Source organism: Hordeum vulgare, chromosome 3H (assembly GCF_904849725.1).
Source record: "Hordeum vulgare subsp. vulgare chromosome 3H, MorexV3_pseudomolecules_assembly, whole genome shotgun sequence".
Lineage (NCBI taxonomy): Eukaryota > Viridiplantae > Streptophyta > Magnoliopsida > Poales > Poaceae > Hordeum > Hordeum vulgare.
Genome location: NC_058520.1, coordinates 207596844 through 207618960, shown reverse-complemented (window position 1 = coordinate 207618960; position 22117 = coordinate 207596844).

The following is a 22117-nucleotide window of genomic DNA, read 5'->3' as shown; positions in this document are numbered from 1 at the left end:
GCCGGCTCATGGTCGTCGGCTCCACGCCCTCCGGCCATAGGGCCGCCATCATTGACGAACCTGCAACCTGGAGCTGAGTCACAGACTCGCCCAGGACGTGCAGGCAGGCCCAAAGGCCCACCCCGATCTCCTCTACGCTCCAGCCGGAGGTAGTATCTACCTCCTGCCCGGCCGCGCGGCGCTCCTCAGGGCACACCTCAACAGTGGTGTCGGCTGCGACCTGTGTCTCGGGGAAGAGATCTGGGGTAACGGCAACCAGGACGTAAGAACACAACAAGAGGAGGAGACGGCAAAAAGACCAAACCCAAAAGAAGGAAGAGAGACCCATGCTGGAAGGCGCCGTCGGTCTCGTGAGAGACCTCGAGGACCTCGCGCTCCAGCACCTCACTCGCATGAGTAAGGTGGGCGATTTCCTCCTGGAGGGTCGCGACGGACTCCAGCGCCTTAGCCAGCTGCGTTTGCTTCTGGGTAAGGGCTTCATCCTCCTCCTTGAGGTGAAGCCACGCGAGGCGGTCCACGTCGGCAGAGTAGGAGGCCTCCTTCTCCTGCAGCATGACCCGCAGCCGCTCCAACTCGACCAGGCCACCCGCCTCGAGCTCCTTCTTCTCCGCCTGAAGAAGGTCCAGCTGCTCTTGGAGCCGGACGCCGGTGTCGCGCAGGGCATCACGCTCCGCGGCAACCTCGCCCAGCGGGGCTTCAAGCTCGGCGATCCAGCTATCAGCCCCCAGGTGTTGGTCCCGAAGCTCGTTGTACGCCTGTACCTGAGCATCGTAAAGCGCCTGCCAAAGGGGAGAGAAAGGGAGCATGAATAAGATTCGACCTGTTTAAAATCCTAACCAGCCCGATTCTCTGGGGCTACACCCAGTGGGTGCGCTTGCGCGCCCCCACTGAAGAAAACTATGCAGTGAAAATGGCCTCCAAGAGATTCAAACCGGTTGGCAATCAACTAGCCCGATTCTCGGGGGCTACACCCAGTGGGTGCGCTGTCGCGCCCCCACTGACGACAAGAGAAGAGAAAAAAGTGCAAAGAAAAACCAAAAAAGGCAAGGCCTACCTGGGTGCGCGCTTCCAGGCGCTCCTAGTCGCCGCATACCATGGGGCCGCCTGCTCCACCTTCGACCGACCGCTGGAAAATAGCGTGACCAGCTACGGTACGCCGGAAAGAAAGTTGCCCGCGGGCATTCGCAGGCGGGCCAAGTTCGCCGCCCGCACGGTCTTCTTGGGCCGGCTCCCAGCCCGGCCCCCGGCCCTTGGCGCAACAGGGCCGTGCTGGGGAACGACGAAGGCGCCGGCTCCTGGTGCCGCCTCGACGGCCGGCTCGGGCGCCGTCCCAACCGACGCTACCTCCCTCACAGGAGGCGGATGAGCCGCGTCCGGCGCATCTATGGTCGCCCCTGGGGCATCCGGGGCCGCATCCGGCGCGATCAGATCCAGCACCAGTGCGTCAGGAGCTGCTTCGGCCCTGGGAGAAACAGGGATCGTCTCCAGGTCCACCTGCTCCGGGGCTGCCGGTTCAGACGGATGAGCCCCTTCGGTCCTTGGGCCGGCCTGGAGGCGGCCTCGCTAGCTGGCTCCTCCACACGGGCATGTGCGGAGGGGTACTGTCTAGCCTTCGCACGGTTTTCCGCCGGCCTCTCAACCCGGCTAGGGCAAGGCTGACCCACGGTGGCCTTCCCCGCAGCCGTGTCCCACCGGCGCTTGGAATCTATCGCGAGCTCCCTCTCGGCAACATCAGCTGCTGCCCAGCCGGCTCGCTCGGCTGCGGAGGCGGTGTCTTCATCCGCATCCTCCGCCTCCCTGTCAAGCCAAGCTTCTCACGAACAAAGCTCATCTCATGGTGGGGAAGGGAAAGGAGGAGGAAACCATACCCTGCAACCATCGGGACCTGCCTCCGGCCATCGCCACGACACCTCATGGCGCCGTCTGCTCGCTGCCCGGCTGGAGGACCCGGCGCCGGTCGCTTAGAGGCCGGCCGGGAAGCTGTGGCACCCTTGCCTTCTTCCCGGCTGCCTCGTCAGCAGCGGTCGCTCCGCCACCTTGACGCCGACCATGCGTCGGCAGTGAGCTGGTGACCTCCTCCACCTCGTCGGAGTCTTCCTCGAAGGCTGCATCAGAACAGAATGAGGCTTCCTCATCGTCGTCCGTCTAGTCTGCTACAGCGTGCCGCGGGTACTCACCAGACGGCTCGGTCCCTTCCGACTCCAGGGGATCTTCCGATCCGGCGGAGGAGTCTGAGCGGGGCTCCATCGCACCCTCGTCCTCCATCTCAGAGGCGTCGGACACCTCCACGTCAGGAGCAGGCTGACGGAGGGACCCCTGCTGGGTCTTGAACATCTACAAAAAAGGAATTCAACCACGCTAGCAGCGCCACCAGCTCCAAGACAAAACAACAGAGAAGAATGGAGAAAGGCTACCATCGGAGGCGGGTGAGCCCGGTTGAACAGGGGCATTCCCCATGTCCAATCCCCGCCCTCATCCATGCGGGCGGTGGAGATCAGGTTCACCCTTCGCGCTACACCGCCCGGGGTGAACCTCTTGGCGGACAGCCGGCATGGATCAAGCCGGCCGCTCATCTGGCAAACCAGATGCGGCCTCCTCTGCAAAGGCAGAATCCGGCGGACCACCATGGTGGCGAGAAGGTCCCGGACGAGGAGGCCGCTCTTCCCCAAGATGTCGAGGTGGGCGCAGATAAGCGCCACCTTAGGATGTGGCTTGGGAGTCTTCGCATCCTAGTTTCGCCGCCTTAGAGGAGCGATGGCGAACTGGGGCATCTTGAGGGCATCCTGGGCTGGGTTGGCGCTCTTCACGTAGAAGAAACCCTTCTGCCAATGCTTGATGGAGTCTTGCAGAGGCATCTGGGGAAGCCGGACTTCAGGCGGTGATGCACCAACGTGGCCCCGCACGGCGTCATGGGGCGCGGCCCCTTGAGCTTCTCCACCTCGGATTTCTCCATGGCGATCGACTGTTGCTTGAAGACGAATAGGCTGCGCCACAGAACGACGCGAGGCTCGATCCCCACGAAGCCCTTGCACAACACCACAAAGGCGGCCAGCTGCAGTATGGCGTTCTGCGCCAAGTGGTGCGGTGCATGTCGAAGAACTGGAGCCATTCGGCGAAGAAGGAGCTAGCCGGGAGCCCGAAGCCCCGGTAGAAGTTCTCGACGAAGACCACAACCTCTCCCGCGGCGGGTGCAGGAGCGGTCTCGGAGCTGGGAAGGCGCACCTACACTTGGGAGGCCGGGGGTAGCAGTCGATGATGACGGAGCGCATCGATGTGCCCCTCGTCGACGTCGCTGCCCAGCTAGGCCCCCTGAGGACGCCTGCTGCGCCGACGACATCTTCGAGGAAGATCCGCCGACCATGGCTGCGGGTGGAGAGAGCTCGAAGCGGTCGGCGGAGGTCTCGGCGGCAAAGATGAAGAGGACAGAGGGCGCGAGCTTTTCTTCTCAGTACGCAAGGAGGAAGAGAGCATGGAGCAGCGTGAGAAGGGGGGGCGAATGGCCTCCTCGAAACCCTCACGTCTCATTTAAACCCCCACGAAGCATTGTGGGGAGGGGATCCGGTGCGTGCCGGGCCCCATTAATTCCGTGTATTATGGGCGGTAACGCCCCCCTAAGCCCAACCGTCGCGAAGTAAATCCACAGAGGATCTCCCGTGCGGAGGCCAAGGGGGCGTCGTGGCAGGACCCATGACCCAGGCCCGGTCCCGTCAGCAGTAATCGCCATCATTACGCCAGGCGGGGCCTGGCACGTGGCGTTCTCCAGGCCAGTTACGACTGGACCGAGGCGTTGCTTCGAAGCTACCCGGTTCCGAAGCCGGTGCCCTTCGCCGCGAACAACACCCAAAATATCAAGACGAATCAACAAGACGGTGAGGCCGCCCGCCCGCAGGCGGCAGACCTCGCCAGCTTTGGGGACTACTGTCGGGGGGATAACCCCGGGGTAGGCTCATCAAGCATGTTCCTTCATTTCCGGCCCAATGGACATGAAGGTATGGAGATTCCGAAGGCCCAAGTCTTCTGACCGGCTAGGCATCACCTACCGGCTGGAAGACGAGGCGGCCACCTTTTTGGTCGGCTAGGCAGCCCCTGTTGGCTAGAATGGAGGCGGCCTCCCCTTCAGAGCCGGCCTAGACCCGCTAGCCGGACTGAGGAGGAGGCGGCCACCCTCAAGGCGGCTGACCAAGCAGGCTAGCCGGCCGAGGATCACAAGTCACATCAGATCGTAGGTCAGGAAGAGACCTCACGATTAAAGGTAGCTATGCGTCAGCAAAGATACATGATCAGGGCGCCCGGCAGGTATGAGCGTCGGCGGCCACGTCGCTGACCTACCCCCGCTCTGATCCATCACCTAGCATAGTGTCGGACCGTCACACTCCCACTCCATTACTGCACTCGGCATGGGGAATAGAGGAGGCGGTCGTATTGCCTGCCCATGAAGAATCTCATGGGGCGACGCTTGACGTACAACGCGTGCTCAGCGTCAACCTTACGCGGGAGCCCCATTGGCCAGCCGGCGGGTCCGACAGGCAATCGAGACCATGCAGCCGGCGGGCCCCTCATCGACAAGACAAGACCCTTGCGGGCCCCTGGCCAGCCGGCGAAGCAGCCAGCCAGGTCCCACGCCTGTACCCTTTATCCATATTGTAGGCCGGCGGGTTCGTCTATAAAACTCCCCGGTCGCCCCCCATGCAGAGGGGCCGATCATTCACCAGTCATTCTACAGTACACACTCACCAACCCACAGAGAGAGAGGTAGAGACGGGCCGGCTGCTCCCCTCTTCCTCCTCCCAACATAGCTCCAGGAGCGACATTGTACTCTGTTCCCATACATCAAACACACCAGCAGGATTAGGGGTATTATCTCTACGGAGAGCGCTGAACCTGGGTATATCGTGCGTCCCATGCGTGTACCAACCTCGTTCCCAGCGCCCACCTTTGTCCCTTCGGTTCTCACCGACTTTAGCCTACCTATGGCATATGTTGTGAGTGTTCACCAACAACATCTAACTTTCAAAGCATCAATATCACTAGACATTCTATCAACGCTCCTAGCCAAATCGTCAATTTTGAGTAGTTTTTCCTCTATGGACGCATTGAAAATATTTTGCGAGTTAATAAACTCTTTGATATTAGTCTCTAGATCAGAGGGTAATCTATTGTAATTTCCATGAGTATTGTTGTAGGTGTTGCCAAAGTTATTAGAGGAGTTACTAGGAAAAGGCCTAGGAACATAGTTTCCTCTAAAAGCATTGTTGTTGCCAAAATTATTCCTACCAACAAAATTAACGTCCAAGCTAGTGTTGCTACTCTCAATCGAGGAAGACAAGAGCATATCATTAGGATCTAAAGGAGCACTTCTACTAGCAACCAAAGTCATTAACTCATCCATCTTCGCACTCAACGAGTTAATTTCTTCTATAGCGTGTACCTTCTTAGTAGTAGGTGACCTTTCAGTGTGCCACTGAGAGTAGTTCGTCATGATACTATCTAGGAGTTTTGTGGCTTCTCCTAACGTGATTTCCATGAATGTTCAACCAGAGGCGGAGTCCAAGATGTTTCTAGAAGCAAAATTCAAGCCAGCGTAGAAGATTTGTATAATCATCCAAAGACTCAAGCCATGAGCGAGACAATTTCTAATCATCTATTTCATTCTCTCCCAAGATTGTGCAACATGTTCATGATCAAGTTGCTTAAAATTCAAGATATCATTACAGAGAGAGATCATATTAGCCGGCGGAAAATACTTGGATATGTAAGCATCTTTGCACTTATTCCAAGAATCAATACTATTTTTGGGCAAAGATGAAAACCAAGTTTTTGCTCGATCTCTCAACGAGAAAGGAAAAAATCTTCAACTTAATCACATCATTATCCACATCTTTCTTCTTTTGCATATCGCAAAGCTCAATGAAGGTATTAAGATGGCATGTGACATCTTCACTAGGAAGGCCGGAGAGTTCCTCTTTCATAACAAGATACAGCAGAGCAACATTGATTTCGTATGACTCCGCACTAGTGGCGGGAGCAATCAGAGTACTAATAAAATCACAATTATTAGTATTCGAGAAGTCACAAAGTTTGGTGTTTTCAGTCATGGTTACTTTAGCAAGCAAGCAAGCACACAAGCGAACAAAGAGAAAGCGAGAGAAAAGGGCAAACGAAGAAGGCAAACGAAAAGGGCAAATATTTTTTTGTAAATTTTTGTTTTTTAGAAGTTGGGGAGAGGAAAACAAGAGGCAAAAAAGGTAAATGCAAGAGATAAGTTTGCGACACTTACTTGGATGAGTTCTTGACTTGATCCTCCCCGGCAACGGCGCCAGAAAAGAGCTTCGTTGAAGGGATGTTAGTGCCGCTTACCTAGCCTCCCCGACAACGGCGCCCGAAATTCTTCTGCTACGGCAACACACAACAGCGCCACAAAATGGCATGTTGACAGAGACTTTTCTTGCTCTGGTTTTCCCCTTGAAGAGGAAAGGGTGATGCAGCACAGGAGCAGTAAGTATTTCCCTCAGTTTGAGAACCAAGGTATCAATCTAGTAGGAGAATCTCGTCAAGTCCAGAGTACCTGCACAAACACAAAAGAGCTTGCACCCAACGCTATTAAGGGGTTGTCAATCCCTTCAAAATTGATTGCAACGTGAGATCTGAAGGCAAAAAGTGCAAGAAGTGAAAGTGTAAGGCTGAAAATATGATGTGAAGTAGATCCGGGGGCTTCTCTCAAAATAGCAAATAATACGGTGGGTGAACAAATTACTGTCGAGCAATTGACAGAACCGCGCAAAGTCATGACGATATCTAAGGCAATGATCATACATATAGGCATCACGTCCGAGACAAGTAGACCGATAGTTTATGCATCTACTACTATTACTCCACACATCGACCGCTATCCAGCATGCATCTAGTGTATTGAGTCCATGACGAACAGAGTAACGCCTTAAGCAAGATGACATGATGTCGAGGGATAAACTCAAACCAATGATGAAAACCCCATCTTTTTACCCTTGATGGCAACAACACGATGCGTGCCTCGCTACCCCTTCTGTCACTGGGTGAGGTCACCGCACGGTATGAACCCAAAACCAAGCACTTCTCTCATTGCAAGAATCATAGATCAAGCTGGCCAAACAAAACCCACAACTCGAAGAGAATTACAAGGATATGAAATCATGCATAAGAGAGATCATAAGAAACTCAAATAAGATTCATAGATAATCTGATCATAGATCCACAATTCATCGGATCTCGACAAACACACCACAAAAGAAGATTACATCGGAGAGATCTCCATGAAGATCATGGAGAACTTTGTATTGAAGATCCAAGGGAGAGAAGAAGCCATCTAGCTACTAGCTATGGACCCGTAGGTCTGTTTTGAACTACTCACGCATCATCGAGAGGTCACGGTGTTGATGAAGAAGCCCTCCGTATCCGAATCCCCCTCCGGCAGGGCACCAGAACGTGCCCCAGATGGGATTTTGCGGAGACAGAAGCTTGCGGCGGCGGAAAAGTACTTTCGATGATCTCCTGATTTTTTCTGGGATTTTAGGGAATATATAGGCGAAAGACCTAGGGCAGAGGTGGCCCAGGGAGCCCACAAGCTTGGGAGGCGCGGCCTCCGTGGCCGCGGCTAGGGGGCTTGTGGGGTCCCTGGTGGCCGCGTGCCATGGTTCTCAAGCTTCTCAATCTTCTTCTGTTTCGGAAAAAATCTTTTTGGAGGTTTCGTTCCGTTTGGACTTCGTTTAAAATCCTGCTGTGAAAGGGGTCAAAAACACGGAAAAAACAGGAACTGGCACTTGGCACTGAGTTAATAAGTTAGTCCCAAAAATATATAAAAGGCATACAAAACATCGAAAGTTTGACATGATAATAGCATGAAACCATCAAAAATAATAGATACGTTGGAGACGTATCACGTATCAACTCCCCCAAGCTTAAAACCTTGCTTGTCCTCAAGCAATTCAGTTGACAAACTGAAAGAGAAAAAAGAAAAACTTTTACGAACTCTGTTTGATCTTGTTGTTGCAACCATGTCTAACTCATATCCAGAATATCAGCAAGATCACAAGCTAACCACATAAGCAAATGACATCTAGGTCTCACGATAAACTCATATCAATGGCATAACCAACTAGAGAGCAAATAATAATAAGTTTCAAACGTCAACACTTCAATCGAAACAATCATGAAGTAGTACGAACAGGTCGTATCTCGCTAGCTCTTTCTGAGACCGCAAAACATAAATGCAGAGCACCTTCAAAGACCAAGGGCTGACTAAACATTGTAATCCATGGCAAAGATGATCCAGTCATAGTCATACTCAATCACAGTTAAAAGCAAAGCATAAAAATGAAAGAGGTGCTCTCTAATTGGTGCTTTTATAAGAAGAGGATGACTCAACAGGAACATAAATAGATAGGCCCTTCCCAGAGGGAAGCATTGATTTGCAGAGGTGCTACAGCTCAAGCTTTGAAAACAGAGATAACAATTTTGGGTGGCATGCTTTCATTGTCAACGCAATGACCAAGAGTTCTCACCATCTTCCACGCTACACATGCTATAGGTGGTTCCCAAATAGAAAAGTAAAGTTTTGACTCCCCCACCACCAATCAATCACACTCCATGACTAGCCGAATACTCGGGTGCTGTCCATACCAACATCAATCCAGGGGGAGTTTTGTTTGCAATTATCTTTTCGATTTGAGCATGGAACTGGGCATTCCAATTACCGCCCCCTTCCTTGTGAATGATAGTGAATAAACACATATCAAGGATAACACGCATAGCATGGAAGATATTGATAGCCCCGTGTCACCACATGAGCGGTTCGGGCATGCAAAACAAATTATTTCTTGAAGGTTTAGAGAGTGGCACATGCAAATTTACTTGGAACGGTAGGTAGATACCGCATATAGGTAGGTATGGTAGACTCATATGGAGCAACTTTGTGTTTACGGAAGTGGATGCACAAGCAGTATTCCCGCTTAGTACAAGTGAAGGCTAGCAAAAGACTGTGAAGCGACCAACTAGAGAGAGACAACAGTCATCAAAATGCATTGAGATTAACCAGCATTGAGTGCAAGCATGAGTAGGACATAAATCACCATGAACATGAATATCATAGAGGCTATGTTGATTTTTTTTCAACTACATGCGTAAACATGTGCGAAGTCAAGTCACTTGAATCATTCAAAGGAGGACACCATCCTATCATACTACATCACAGTCATCTCAAAACTCATGTTGGCATCCAAGACAAACCATTATAAGCTCCTAGCTAATTAAGCATGGCATCAGCAACTATGATCTCTAAGTTGTCATTGCAAACATGTTTCTCTCACAACAAAGATGAATAAGGAACGATGAGCTAGTCATATTTACGAAAACAAAATAGATCGAGTTCATACCAGCTTTTTCAGGCTTAGTCACTTCATCATATATCGTCATTATTGCTTTTCACTTGCACGACCGAACGATGTGAACAATAATAAGAGTGCTCGTGCATTGGACTAAGATGGAATGTGCAAGCAAACACAAAGGAGAAGAGAAAGTAATATGGCTCTTTGATAGATAAACATATATGCATGCGAGAGCCAATAAACATTATAAACATGGTCTTCTACCTTGACCCAAAGAAAAAGAAAACTATTTACACGGGTAAGCTCTCAAAAAGCAATAGAAGAGCGGAATGTTTTTTTGTTTTTTCTCAAACTAGACAAACACACGAAAAGAAAACGAGAAAAAGAAAATAAACTAGCATGGATCATACAGTGGCAAAGTGTGAACACCGACTAACAAAGTGAAAGTGTGAGCATGAATATAAAGTCGATGAGAAACACGTACTCCCCCAAGCTTAGGCTTTTTTCCTAAGTTGGTCTACTCCCAAGGAGGGAAATAACCAGCTCCGGGGTACTCCGGAGTGTACTGCGGGTGCCACTGTTGTATGAGCTCCTCTGGCTCCCACTGATAAACTGGTGTATGGTACTCGACTGGTAGCTCGGGAACGGGCACCTGTGGTTGGGCTATGCCCCAATATGCATAGATGTCTGAGGGCATAATAATGTACCTGCATGTATGAAGATTGAACAAAGAAGGAGCAGGCAAAGTAATAGTCTCACGAGTACCCTGACTAAATACCAGGTTATAAACCATCCTTCTATTTATATCTCTATCAAGAAAGTCATGGCGAACCATGCTATCATAATCTAGATATCTCTAAGGAAGAAGAATCTCTTCTTCCTCGTCCAGTCTAATAGGTATCTCAAAATGTTTGGTAAGACGGGTAGCATAGATACCTCCATAGACAACGCCTTTAGAACGGTTCATGTTCAACTGTTGAGCTATTATAGAGCCCAAGCTATAAGTTTTATCATTATAAAGGGCTTCGCGCAAGACCACAAGATTTGGGGAGCTAAGGGACCCTGCTTTCCCACGGCCAATCAAACATTTTCCCACGAATAGTGAGAAGTACCGAAGCACGGGAAATGTATGCTAGCAGCTCTAGCGCAAGACACTCCTCTATCCTCTCCTACATCAATTGTATCTATGAAAGCCTCCAAGTCCCGTGGACGAGGTTCCTGAATATCCCCAACATAAGATAATTTGCAAATATTGAAAAAATCCTAGAGTGACATGCGTTGGGGGATATCATATAACTTGAACTCAACCATAGGAGGATTCTTCCTTCGATAGAAGGTAAAGCTTTGCACGAAAATATTAGTTAGGAGGAGGTATTGCGGACACTTATCTTCAACGAAGGCGGTAAGGCCTGCGTTCTCCACCAAGTAGTAAAAGTCCTCATAAAGTTCGGCGGCGCGTAACAACACATCGCTTGGCCACTCGCATGCTCGAACTTCTGCAACCCGGGGAACCGGATACTTGGGTTTCTTCTTCTCATTCCCATCATCCTTTGGGTCACGGCGTGAAGAGCCTCTTAAGAACCTCCTCATCTTTTCCCTTTTCTATCTCTGAAATTTTCTGAAATTTTAGTGACTCTAAGAAAAAGTGAATAAGGCCCAACGAAACTCATAGAAACTACTCCCACAAGTGACTAGAAGCCATATTATGCATCAAAACTACTTGGGACCAGCTAAAATTAGCATGCAAAGCTGAAGAACAGGGTCACCAAGGTAGCAAAAATACGCGATGTATAAGGCACTAGAGCAAAAACTAATTGGACCAATGAAGGAGTCACTTACCAAGGAGCAATTTCCCCAAAACAGCTTGGTGAATGGTGCTTTGCACAAGGAAATCGAAAATCCCAGCAAGAAGAGCAAGAACACAGGTTTAAGCTGCGAAACAATTTTTTCTGGAGGTAGGAGAAGCAGATGGGAGCTAGAATGAGTGGAGGGGGTGCACGTGGGCCCGACAAGACTGGTAGGCGCGGCCAGGGGGGGTGCCCGCGCCTCAAGGGCTTGTGGCCCACTAGTGCAGCCCCCTGAGTAGCTCTACGTCTGAGTATTTTTCAAAAATTCCAGAAAAATCATACTTGATTTTCAGGACGTTCGGAGAATTTTTATTTTCGGGGTATTTTTCTACGGGACGCTAAAAGAAGAAAACAGGAGACACTAAACTAAATCTATCATTTTCCTTCTAAGCAACCGAAAGTGAAAGCTTGGAATAGAGGTTTGTGACTCCTCGATTCATCCATCTCATGGTCATCGAAAGAAATCCGTCAATGAGGTTGATCAAGTCTCCTCGACAAACTCTTTCGAATCGCAAAAGAGGACGGAGAATTTTCGAATAGTCACTAGGTTACCTCAATGGGGATGTGAATATCCCCAACAAGCAAATCATACTTCATCTTCACAGGAGGTATAGGGCATTCAAAGCTCCCAATAAGAATCGATGAAGTTTTTTCGATAGCATTGATGCAATGTACTCGATATTGTTTCTTCAGGAAGTGCACCGTATGCTCATTAGCGTTGACATAGAAAGTGACATTGCCTTTGTTGCAATCTATAACAGCCCCTGCAGTGTTTAGAAAGGGTCTTCCAAGGATGACCGCCATGGCATCGTCCTTAGGAACATCCATAATAACAAAGTATGTTAAGATAGTGGCGTTGGAAACCACAACAGGCACATCCTCGCAAATGCCGATAGGGAAAGCAGTTGATTTGTCAGCCATTTGCAGAGAGATTTTAGTGGGTGTCAATTTATCCAGTTCAAGTCTACGATAAAGAGAGAGAGGCATAACACTAACACCGGCTCCAAGGTCGCATAAAGCAGTTATAACGTAGTTGCCTTCAATGGAGCAAGGTATAGTGGGCACACCGGGATCACCTAGTTTCTTAGGAGTTCCACTCTTGAAGGTATAATTAGCGAGCATGGTGGAAATCTCAACCTCAGGTATCCTCCTCTTATTAGTCACAATATATTTCATGTACTTAGCATACGGAGACATTTTGAGCATATCTGTCAAACGCATTTGCAGAAAGACAGGCCTAATCAGTTCAATGAATCGCTCAAAATCCTCATGATCCTTTTTCTTGGATGGTTTGGGAGGAAAGGGCATGGGTTTCTGAACCCATGGTTCCCTTTTTTACCATTCTTCCTAAGAGCGAAGTCATTCTTACCTCATCTCTAATTCTTAGGCTGTGGGTTATCAAGATTAGGTTCAATCTCCACATCCTTATCATTGCTAGGTTGAGGATCATCATGAACATCACTATTGATATTATCATTAGGATCATGTTCATCACCAGATTGTGTTTCAGCATTAGAGACAGAGACATCGTCTGGACTCTCAGGTGTAACAACATCAGGGTTGCTAGTGTGCAGGTTCCTATCATCTCTCTTCTTAGGATGACTAGGTGCATCAGTGCTAACTCCTTGAGAATCTTGTTCAATTATCTTAGGGTGACCCTCAAGATACAAAGGTTCCTGGGTCATTCTACCGCCTCTGGTGACGACTCTGACAGAATTGTCATTCAACTCATTGAGCAAGTCATTCTGAGCCTTAAGTACATGCTCTATTTGAGTAGTAACCATAGAGGCATGTTTACTCAGAAGCTTAAGATCATTGATGTTTCTGTCCACACAAGCACTTAAATGACTAAGCATACGAGCATTCTGTTCCAATTGTCTGATGACATAATCATTGAAACTCTGTTGTTTGGCAATAAAGTTATAAAATTTATCCAAGCATAAGCTAGCAGGTTTATCAAAAGGAGTATCACTCTCATCGAATCTACGAAGAGAATTTACTTCTACTACCTGTATCGGGTTATCGAGACCATTGATCTCTTCGATAGGTGGTAGATTTTTGACATCTTCAGATTTAATGCCTTTCTCTTTCATAGATTTCTTAGCTTCTTTCATGTCTTCAGGACTGAGGAATAGAATACCTCTTTTCTTCGGAGTTGTATTAGGAGGTGGTTCGGGAATAGTCCAAGCATTCTCATTGCACAAGATGTTATTCAATAGGATCTCAGCTTGCTCTACAGTTCGTTCCCTAAAAACACAACCAGCACAACTATCTAGGTGGTCTCTAGAAGCATCGGTAAGTCCATTTTAGAAGATATCAAGTATTTCATTCTTCTCAAGAGGGTGATCAGGCAAAGCATTCAGTAGCTGGACGAGCCTCCCCAAAGCTTGTGGGAGACTCTCTTCTTCAACTTGCACAAAGTTGTATATTTCCTCCAAGGCAGCTTGCTTCATATGGGCAGGGAAATATTTCTCAGAGAAGTAGTAAGTCATATCCTGGGGCCTACGCACACAACCAGGAGCAAGAGAAGTGAACCAAGTTTTAGCATCATCCTTTAGCGAGAAAGGAAACAACTTGAGGATATAGTAGTGTCGGATCTTTTCCTCACTCGTGAATAGGGTGGTTGTATCGTGCAGTTTGGTAAGATGGGCTACAACCGTTTCAGACTTATAACCGTGAAAAGGATCAGATTCGACCAGAGTGATTAACTCAGGGTCGACACAGAATTCGTAATCCTTATCGGTCACAAAGATAGGCGAAGTAGCAAACTTCGGGTCGTATTTCATCCTAGCGTTCAAAGATATTTCTTTCCACTTACCAGTAAATTCTCAACATCATAGCTATCCTTACACGCAAGAAAATCCTTAGCTATCTCTCCCTCCATAACATAACACTTAGGCATATCAGGCAATTCATATCTAGGAGAGCTAGTTCTAGCACGCAAAATAGCAGGTTCTACTTCAATAGTATCAACAGTTTCAGAAGTATCATCACATCTAGCAGCAACTCTAGCAATTTGTGCATCAAGGAATGCACCTAGTGGGAAAGCAGTATCAAGCATAGCATCATCAGAAGCAACATGGATAGCAGAAGTAGCATCATCAAGCACATGCGACATATCAAGATTTCTAGCAAGAGGTGGTGTCGCAAACTTACGCATAACTGAAGGTGAATCAAGTGCAGAGCTAGATGGCAGTTCCTTACCTGTCCTCGTAGTTGAGGGCAAGACTTTAATTCTTGGATCTCTCAGATTCTTCATAGTGATCAGCAGACATAAATCCCAAGTGACTTAGATAATATTGCTAACTTCCCTGGCAATGGCGCCAGAAAATGGTCTTGATAACCCACAAGTATAGGGGATCGCAATAGTTTTTGAGGGTAGAGTATTCAACCCAAATTTATTGATTCGACACAAGGGGAAGCCAAAGGATATTCTCAAGTATTAGCAGTTGAGTTGTCAATTCAATCACACCTGAAAGATTTAGTATCTGCAGCAAAGTATCAGTAGCACGGTAGTGTGATAGCAACCGTAGCAATGGTAACCAGTAGCAGCAATGTGACAGCAGTAGTAACACAGTAACAGTAGCAACAGTAATAGCATTAGCAGCAAAGTAACGTAGCAAGGACGAGTAGGAAAAACTCGTCGGCATTGGATCAGTGATGGATGATTATGCCGGATGCTATTCATCATGTAACAGTTATAACACGGAGAGATAGGTAACTAGCTCCAGTTCGTCAATGTAATGTAGGCATGTATTCCGTATGTAGTCATACATGCTTAGGGAAAAGAACTTGCATGATATCTATTGTCCATCACTCCCGTGGCAGCGGGGTCCTAATGGAAACTACGGGATATTAAGGTTCTCCTTTTAATAAAGAACCGGACCAACGCATTAACACTTGGTGAATACATGAACTCCTCATACTATGGTCATCTCCGGGAGTGGTTCCGGCTATTGTCACTCCGGGGTTGCCGGGTCATAACACATAGTAGGTGACTACAACTTGCAAGATAGGATCAGGAACACACATATATTGGCGACAACATAATAGGTTCAGATCTGAAATCATGGCACTCGGGCCCTAGTGACAAGCATTAAGCATGGCAAATTAGTAGCAACTTCAATCTGAGAACATAGTGGATACTAGGGATCAATCCCCGTCAAAACTAACTCGATTACATGAGAGATCTCATCCAACCCATCACCATCCAGCAAGCCTACGATGATATTACTCACGAACGGTGAAGAGCATCATGGAATTGGCGATGAAGGAAGGTTGGTGATGACGATGTCGATGATCTCCCCTCTCCGGAGCCCTCCAGAGGAAGAACAGGAGCTGGCGGCTCCTCCGTATCGTAAAACGTGATGAACTCTTCTCCCTGATTTTCTTCCGGACGAAAGAGGATAAATAGATCTGAGATTGGAGGCGGTGGAGGTTCGTTGGCCCGACAAGCCTGCTAGGCGCAGCCGGGGGGGCCCGCGCCTGGTGGGCTTGTGGGCTCCAGGCTCCGCTTCCTTCGTTGATTCTTGCGCCAGTATTTTTTTTATATTCCACAAAAATTCTCCGTAAATTCCCAGGTCATTTCAAGAACTTTTATTTTTGCGCAAAAACAACACCATGGCAATTCTGCTGAAAACAACGTTAGTCCGGGTTAGTTCCATTCAAATCATGCAAATTAGAGTCCAAAACAAGGGCCAAAAGAGTTTGGAATAGTAGATACGATGGAGACGTAGCAGATGACACTCAATAAAAACATCATGCTCCGACTTCCTAACATAGCGGTTCACCTAATATGCATACTACGGGAATCACAAACTCTAACACAAGTATTTTTACCATTCCATAATTACTAACTAGCATGACTCTAATATCACCATCCGTATGTCTCAAAACTATATGCAAAGAATCAACCTTCTCATAGTACTCGATGCACTCTATATGAAAGTTTTTATTATATCCTTCTTGGATGCCCATCATATTAGGTCTAGATTCATAAACTAAGCAAATTACCATGCTGTTTAAGACTCTCAAAATGATATAAATGAAGCATGAGAGTAAAAGAAAAACTACTCCAAAAGATATAAGTGAAAATCAATGAGTAGTTCAATAATTATTTGGCTATGTGAAGACTCTCCCATCTAAGAATTTCAGATCCGAAGTACCTTATTCAAACAAAATAAAATGACACTCCAAAGATAGCATGAATCATGTGAAGAAGCAAAAACTTAGGTTCAACCGATACTAACCGATAATTGTTCAAGAAGAAAGTTGGGATGCCAACGGGGGCATCCCCAAGCTTAGATGCTCGAGACATCTTGAAATATGGGTTGGGGGTGTCTTGGGCATCCCCAAGCTTGAGATTTTGTGTCTCCCTAATTCCTCTCATATGGTGGTTTCCAAAATATTAAAAACTTCACCCACACAAAACTCAACAAGAACTTCGTGAGATGGGTTAGTATAATAAAGACAAATCATTCATTTTGGTACTGTCAAGATAAGATTAAATATAATATAATCTATGGAAACATTAAAACAAGCAATTTATGCATTGAAAACAGAATTTATCAAGAACAGAACAATCTGTAATGATTTGAATGATAACCATACTTCTGCACCTCCAAAACTTTTGAAAAACAAATTATGACAATTAAGGAAATTTGTATATCAATCAGAAGAAAAAAGAATCAACTCAAAAGCTCTCTCTCGATAGGAATCAAAAATAATTTCGTGAGCGCAAAGTTTCTGTCTTTTTCAGCATGATCAAACAACTATCACCCAAACTAATCATAAAGGCTTTACTTGGCACTTTATTGAAATAAAAGCTACAGAACATGATTAATACAGTAGACTAATCATGTGAACACACAAAAACAGTAAGGATACATTAGGTTGTCTCGCAACAGGCGCTTTTCTTTAATGCCTTTCAAGCTAGGCATGATGATTTCAATGATGCTCACATAGAAGATAAGAATTCAAACATAATGGAAGCATCATGAAGCATATGACTAGCATGTTTAAGTCTAACCCACTTCCTATGCATAGGGATTTTGTGATCAAACAATTTATTGGAGCAAGAATCAACTAGCATAGGAAGGTAAAACAAGCATAGCTTCAAGATTTTTAACACATAGAGAGGAAATTCGATATTATTGCAATATATAGAAGTATATGATCCTCTCTCATAATAATTTTCAGTAGCATCATGAATGAATTCGACAATATAACCATCGCCTAAATCATTCTTTTCATGATATACAAGCATAGAAATTTTACTACTCTCCACATAAGCAAATTTATTCACATGATTAATAGTGCAAGTATCATAAAAGACTTGAATACTACAAATAGTTTCCACATTTAAAGAGGAAGGTTTAGCAAAAGGGTACTCATAATTGTGACAAGTTTTATCATCATTCTTCTTTATAGCATAAGTATCATCACAATAATCATCATAGACAGGAGGTATCCAAATATCATAGTAAATTTGATCACTCAAAGTGGGGGGACTAAAAGGATCATCTTTGTTTAATGTAGCATCCCCAAGCTTGGGACAAACATTAATTGTAGCAAATATATTCTGAAACATGTCATTCTCGTCAAACATAGCATCCCCAAGCTTGTTGTTTTGCATATCATAGACATAATGACTCTCGTCATTAATAGTATGAATAGCACCAACAGTATAACAATTATTGTCATCCTCTACATTTATTTTTGATTCATTCTCATGAGGCATATCGATAATAGGAGCAACATTATTTGGAAGAGATACCTTTTAACTTTATTTTTCCTTCTTTTCTTCTTCTTCACCCCATCATGTGAAGGTTTACTTAATTTTTCCAAGCTTCTTTTTGGAGAGGTTGGTTGAATAGAAAGCTCCTCCTCGTTACCTGATTCATCATAAGAAATAATAGGAGGGTATTGGGAAACCTCTTCCCCTTCGTTAGTATTATCTTTATCTTCCATTTGTTTTCTTGCCTTTAAGTAATTGGCGATATAAGGATTCTCAATGCAATTTACCTCACAATACAAATAAATTTCTTCTAGATCATAATCAAGCATTTTCATGTCAGCCCATCTGGGAGGCTCTTTGTTATACGTTTCATTTCTTCATATCTTAGAAGCAAACTAAGTTCATTATGATACAAAAGGGAAATCAAGTCATCACAATTTTTGGACACGATTTGATCATGAAACAATTTGCATTGGAGATTTAAATGACCATGTTCATTGCAAAGTTCACAAGGACGGCTATCAATAGTAAATATTTCAGCACAATCATCTAGCCTCACATGCAAAAACTTATTTTCTAAATACTTATGCGTCTTACAAAATCTATCTTCCCTTTTTGGTATATATTTGCAAACTCTATGCATTCCACAGAAATCAACATGCTTATAGGAAATATTCTCATCATGAATAGTGCAATCACAATTAGCATCATGGATATTCAAAGTATTCATACTAACTACATTACAATCATGGTCATCATTCACATATTTTATGCCAAGGATTCTATGTAATTCTTCTTCTAGCACTTGAGCACAATTTTCTTTTCCATCATTTTCACGAAAGACATTAAAAAGATGAAGCATATGAGGTAATGTTAATTCCATTTTTTGTAGTTTTCTATTAATAAACTAAACTAGTGATAAAACAAGAAATTAGAAGATTCAATTGCAAGATCTAAAGATATTCCTTCAAGCGCTAACCTCCGAGGCAACGACGCCAAAAAAGAGCTTGATGTATACTACGCAACCTTGTCCTTGTACACGTTGTTGGGCCTCCAAGTGCAGAGGTCTGTAAGACAGTAGCAATTTTCCCTCAAGTGGGTGACCTAAGGTTTATCAATCCGTGGGAGGCGTAGGATAAATATCGTCTCTCTCAAGCAACCCTGCAACCAAATAACAAAGAGTCTCTTGTGTCCCCAATACACCCAATACAATGGTAAGTTGTATAGGTGCACTAGTTCGGCGAAGAGATGGTGATACAAGTGCAATATGGATATGAGATATAGGTTTTGTAACCCGAAAATATAAAAACAACAAGGTAACTAATAGTAAAAGTGAGCACGAACGGTATTGCAATGCGTGGAAACAAGGCCTAGGGTTCATACTTTCACTAGTAGAACTTATCTCAACAATGATAACATAATTGGATCATATAACAACATCTCAACGTGCAACAAAGAGTCACTCCAAAGTAACTAATAGGCATAACAAACGAAGAGATTATTGTCAGGTAGAAAACCACCACAAAGTTATTCTTTCTGATCAATCTATTCAAGAGTCCATAGTGAAATAACACAAAGCTATTCTTTCCTTTCGATCCATCATAGAGTTCGTACTAGAATAACACCTTGAGATGCACATCAAACAAAACCCTAATTTCACCTAGATTCTCCATTGTCACCTCAAGTATCTGTGGGCATGATTATACGATATGCATCAGACAATCTCGGAATCTTCTATTCAACCAACACATAGAGCTTCAAAGAGTTCCCCAAAGTTTCTACCAGAGAGTCAAAACGTGTGCCAACCCATATGCATAGGTTCCCGATGTAACGAAACCCGCAAGTTGATCACCAAAACATACATCAAATACTCACATGATTATCCCATTGTCACCACAGATAGACACGTGCAATTCATACATCAAGTGTTCTTAAAGACTCAATCCAATAAGATAACTCCAAAGGCAAAACTCAATTCATTACAAGAAGGGAGAGGGGGAAGAATATCATAAGATCCAACTATAGTAGCAAAGCCCGCAGTACATCGAGATCAATACATCTCAAGAACACGAGAGAGAGAGATCAAACACACAGCTACTGGTACATACTCTCAGCCCCGAGGGTGGACTACTCCCTCCTCGTGATGGAGATCGCCGGGATGATGATGGTTGCCACCGGAGATAGATTCCCCCTCCGGCAGGGTGCCGGAACGGGCTCTCGATTGGTTTTTGGTGGCTACATAGGCTTGCGACGGCGAAACTCCCGATCTAGTTTTATTTCTAGAGGTTTCAGTATTTATAAGACCAGATGGAATCGAGAACAAGTCAGGGGGACCCACGAGGGAGCCACGAGCCCCCCAGGCGCGCCCAGGGGGGTGGGCGCGCCTCCCTGGCTTGTGCCTTCCTCGGGACTCCCCTCTGGTATCTTTTTCTTGTGGTATTTTTTGATATTTTCCATAAAAAATCACGACAAAAGTTTTATTCCATTTGGACTCCGTTTGATATTCCTATCTGAAAAAGGTCAAAAACAAGGAAAAAACAGGAACTGGCACTTGGCTCTAGGTCAATAGGTTAGTCCCAAAAATAGCATATTCATGCATATAAAACATCGAAAATTGATAATATAATAGCATGGAACGATCCAAAATTATAGATACGTTGGAGACGTATCAGTAACCCTTTATGACGAGCCACTCCTGGATTACTTTGAAACCTGCCTGCCATACTTATGGCCAGGCTGACGTCCGGTCTTGTGCACATCATTGCATACATGATAGACCCTATGGCTGAAGCATAGGGGACGGTACGCATCTTTTATCTATCTTCCGCAGTTACTGGACACTAAGTCTTACTCAACTTTATACCTTGTAACACTGGCAAGAACCCCTTCTTGGACTGCTCCATTTTGAACTTCTTCAAAACTTTATCAAGGTATGTGCTTTGTGAAAGTCCTATTAGGCGCCTTGATCTATCCATATAGATCTTAATGCCTAATATGTAAGAAGCTTCTCCTAGGTCTTTCATTGAAAAACATTTGTTCAAGTAATCTTTTACGCTCTCTCAAAACTCCACATTGTTTCCAATCAACAATATGTCATCCACATATAATATTAGAAACGCTACAGAACTCCCACTCACTTCCTTGTAAATACAAGATTCTCCAACAACTTGTATAAACCCAAATGCTTTGATCACCTCATCAAAGCGCTTATTCCAACTCGGAGATTCTTGCACCAGTCCATAAATGGATCGCGGGAGCTTGCATACTTTGTTAGCATTGTTCGGATTGACAAAAACTTCGGGTTGCATCATATCCAACTCTTCCTTCAGAAAACCATTGAGGAACGCCGTTTTGACATTCATCTGCCAGATTTCATAATCGAAAAATGCAGCTATTGCTAACATGATTTGGACGGACTTAAGCATCGCTATGGGTGAGAACGTCTCATCATTGTCAACTCCTTGAACTTCTGAAAAACCCTTTGCCACAAACCGAGCCTTATTAACGGTCACATTACCGTCCGCGTCCGTCTTCTTCTTAAAGATCCATTTGTTCTGAATAGCCTTGCGACCTTCAGGTAATACTTCCAAAGTCCACACTTTGATTTCATACATAGATCCTATCTCGGACTTCATGGCCTCCAGCCATTTGTTGGAATCTGGGCCCACCATTGCTTCTTCATAATTAGCAGGCTCATTGTTGTCTAACAACATGATAGGTAAGACAGGATTACCGTACCACTCACGAGCAGTACATGATCTTGTCGACCTACGAGGTCCGACAGTCACTTGATCCGAAGCTTCATGATCATCATTATTAGCTTCCTCCTCAACCGATGTTGCCTCGACAGGGGTTTCCCCCTGCCCTGCGCCACCATCTAGAGGGAGGAGAGCTTGTACAACCTCATCAAGTTCTATCTTCCTCCCACACAATTCTTTCGAGAGAAACTCCTTCTCAAGAAAAGCTTCATTCTTAGCAACAAACACTTTGCCCTCAGATCTGAGATAGAAGGTGCCCAACTGTCTCTTTTGGGTAACCTATGAAGATGCACTTTTCGGCTTTGGGTTCCAATTTTTTAGGCTGAAGCTTTTTCACATAAGCATCACATCCCCAAACTTTAAGAAACGACAACTTTGGCCTCTTGCCATGCCATAGCTTATATGGCGTCGTCTCAA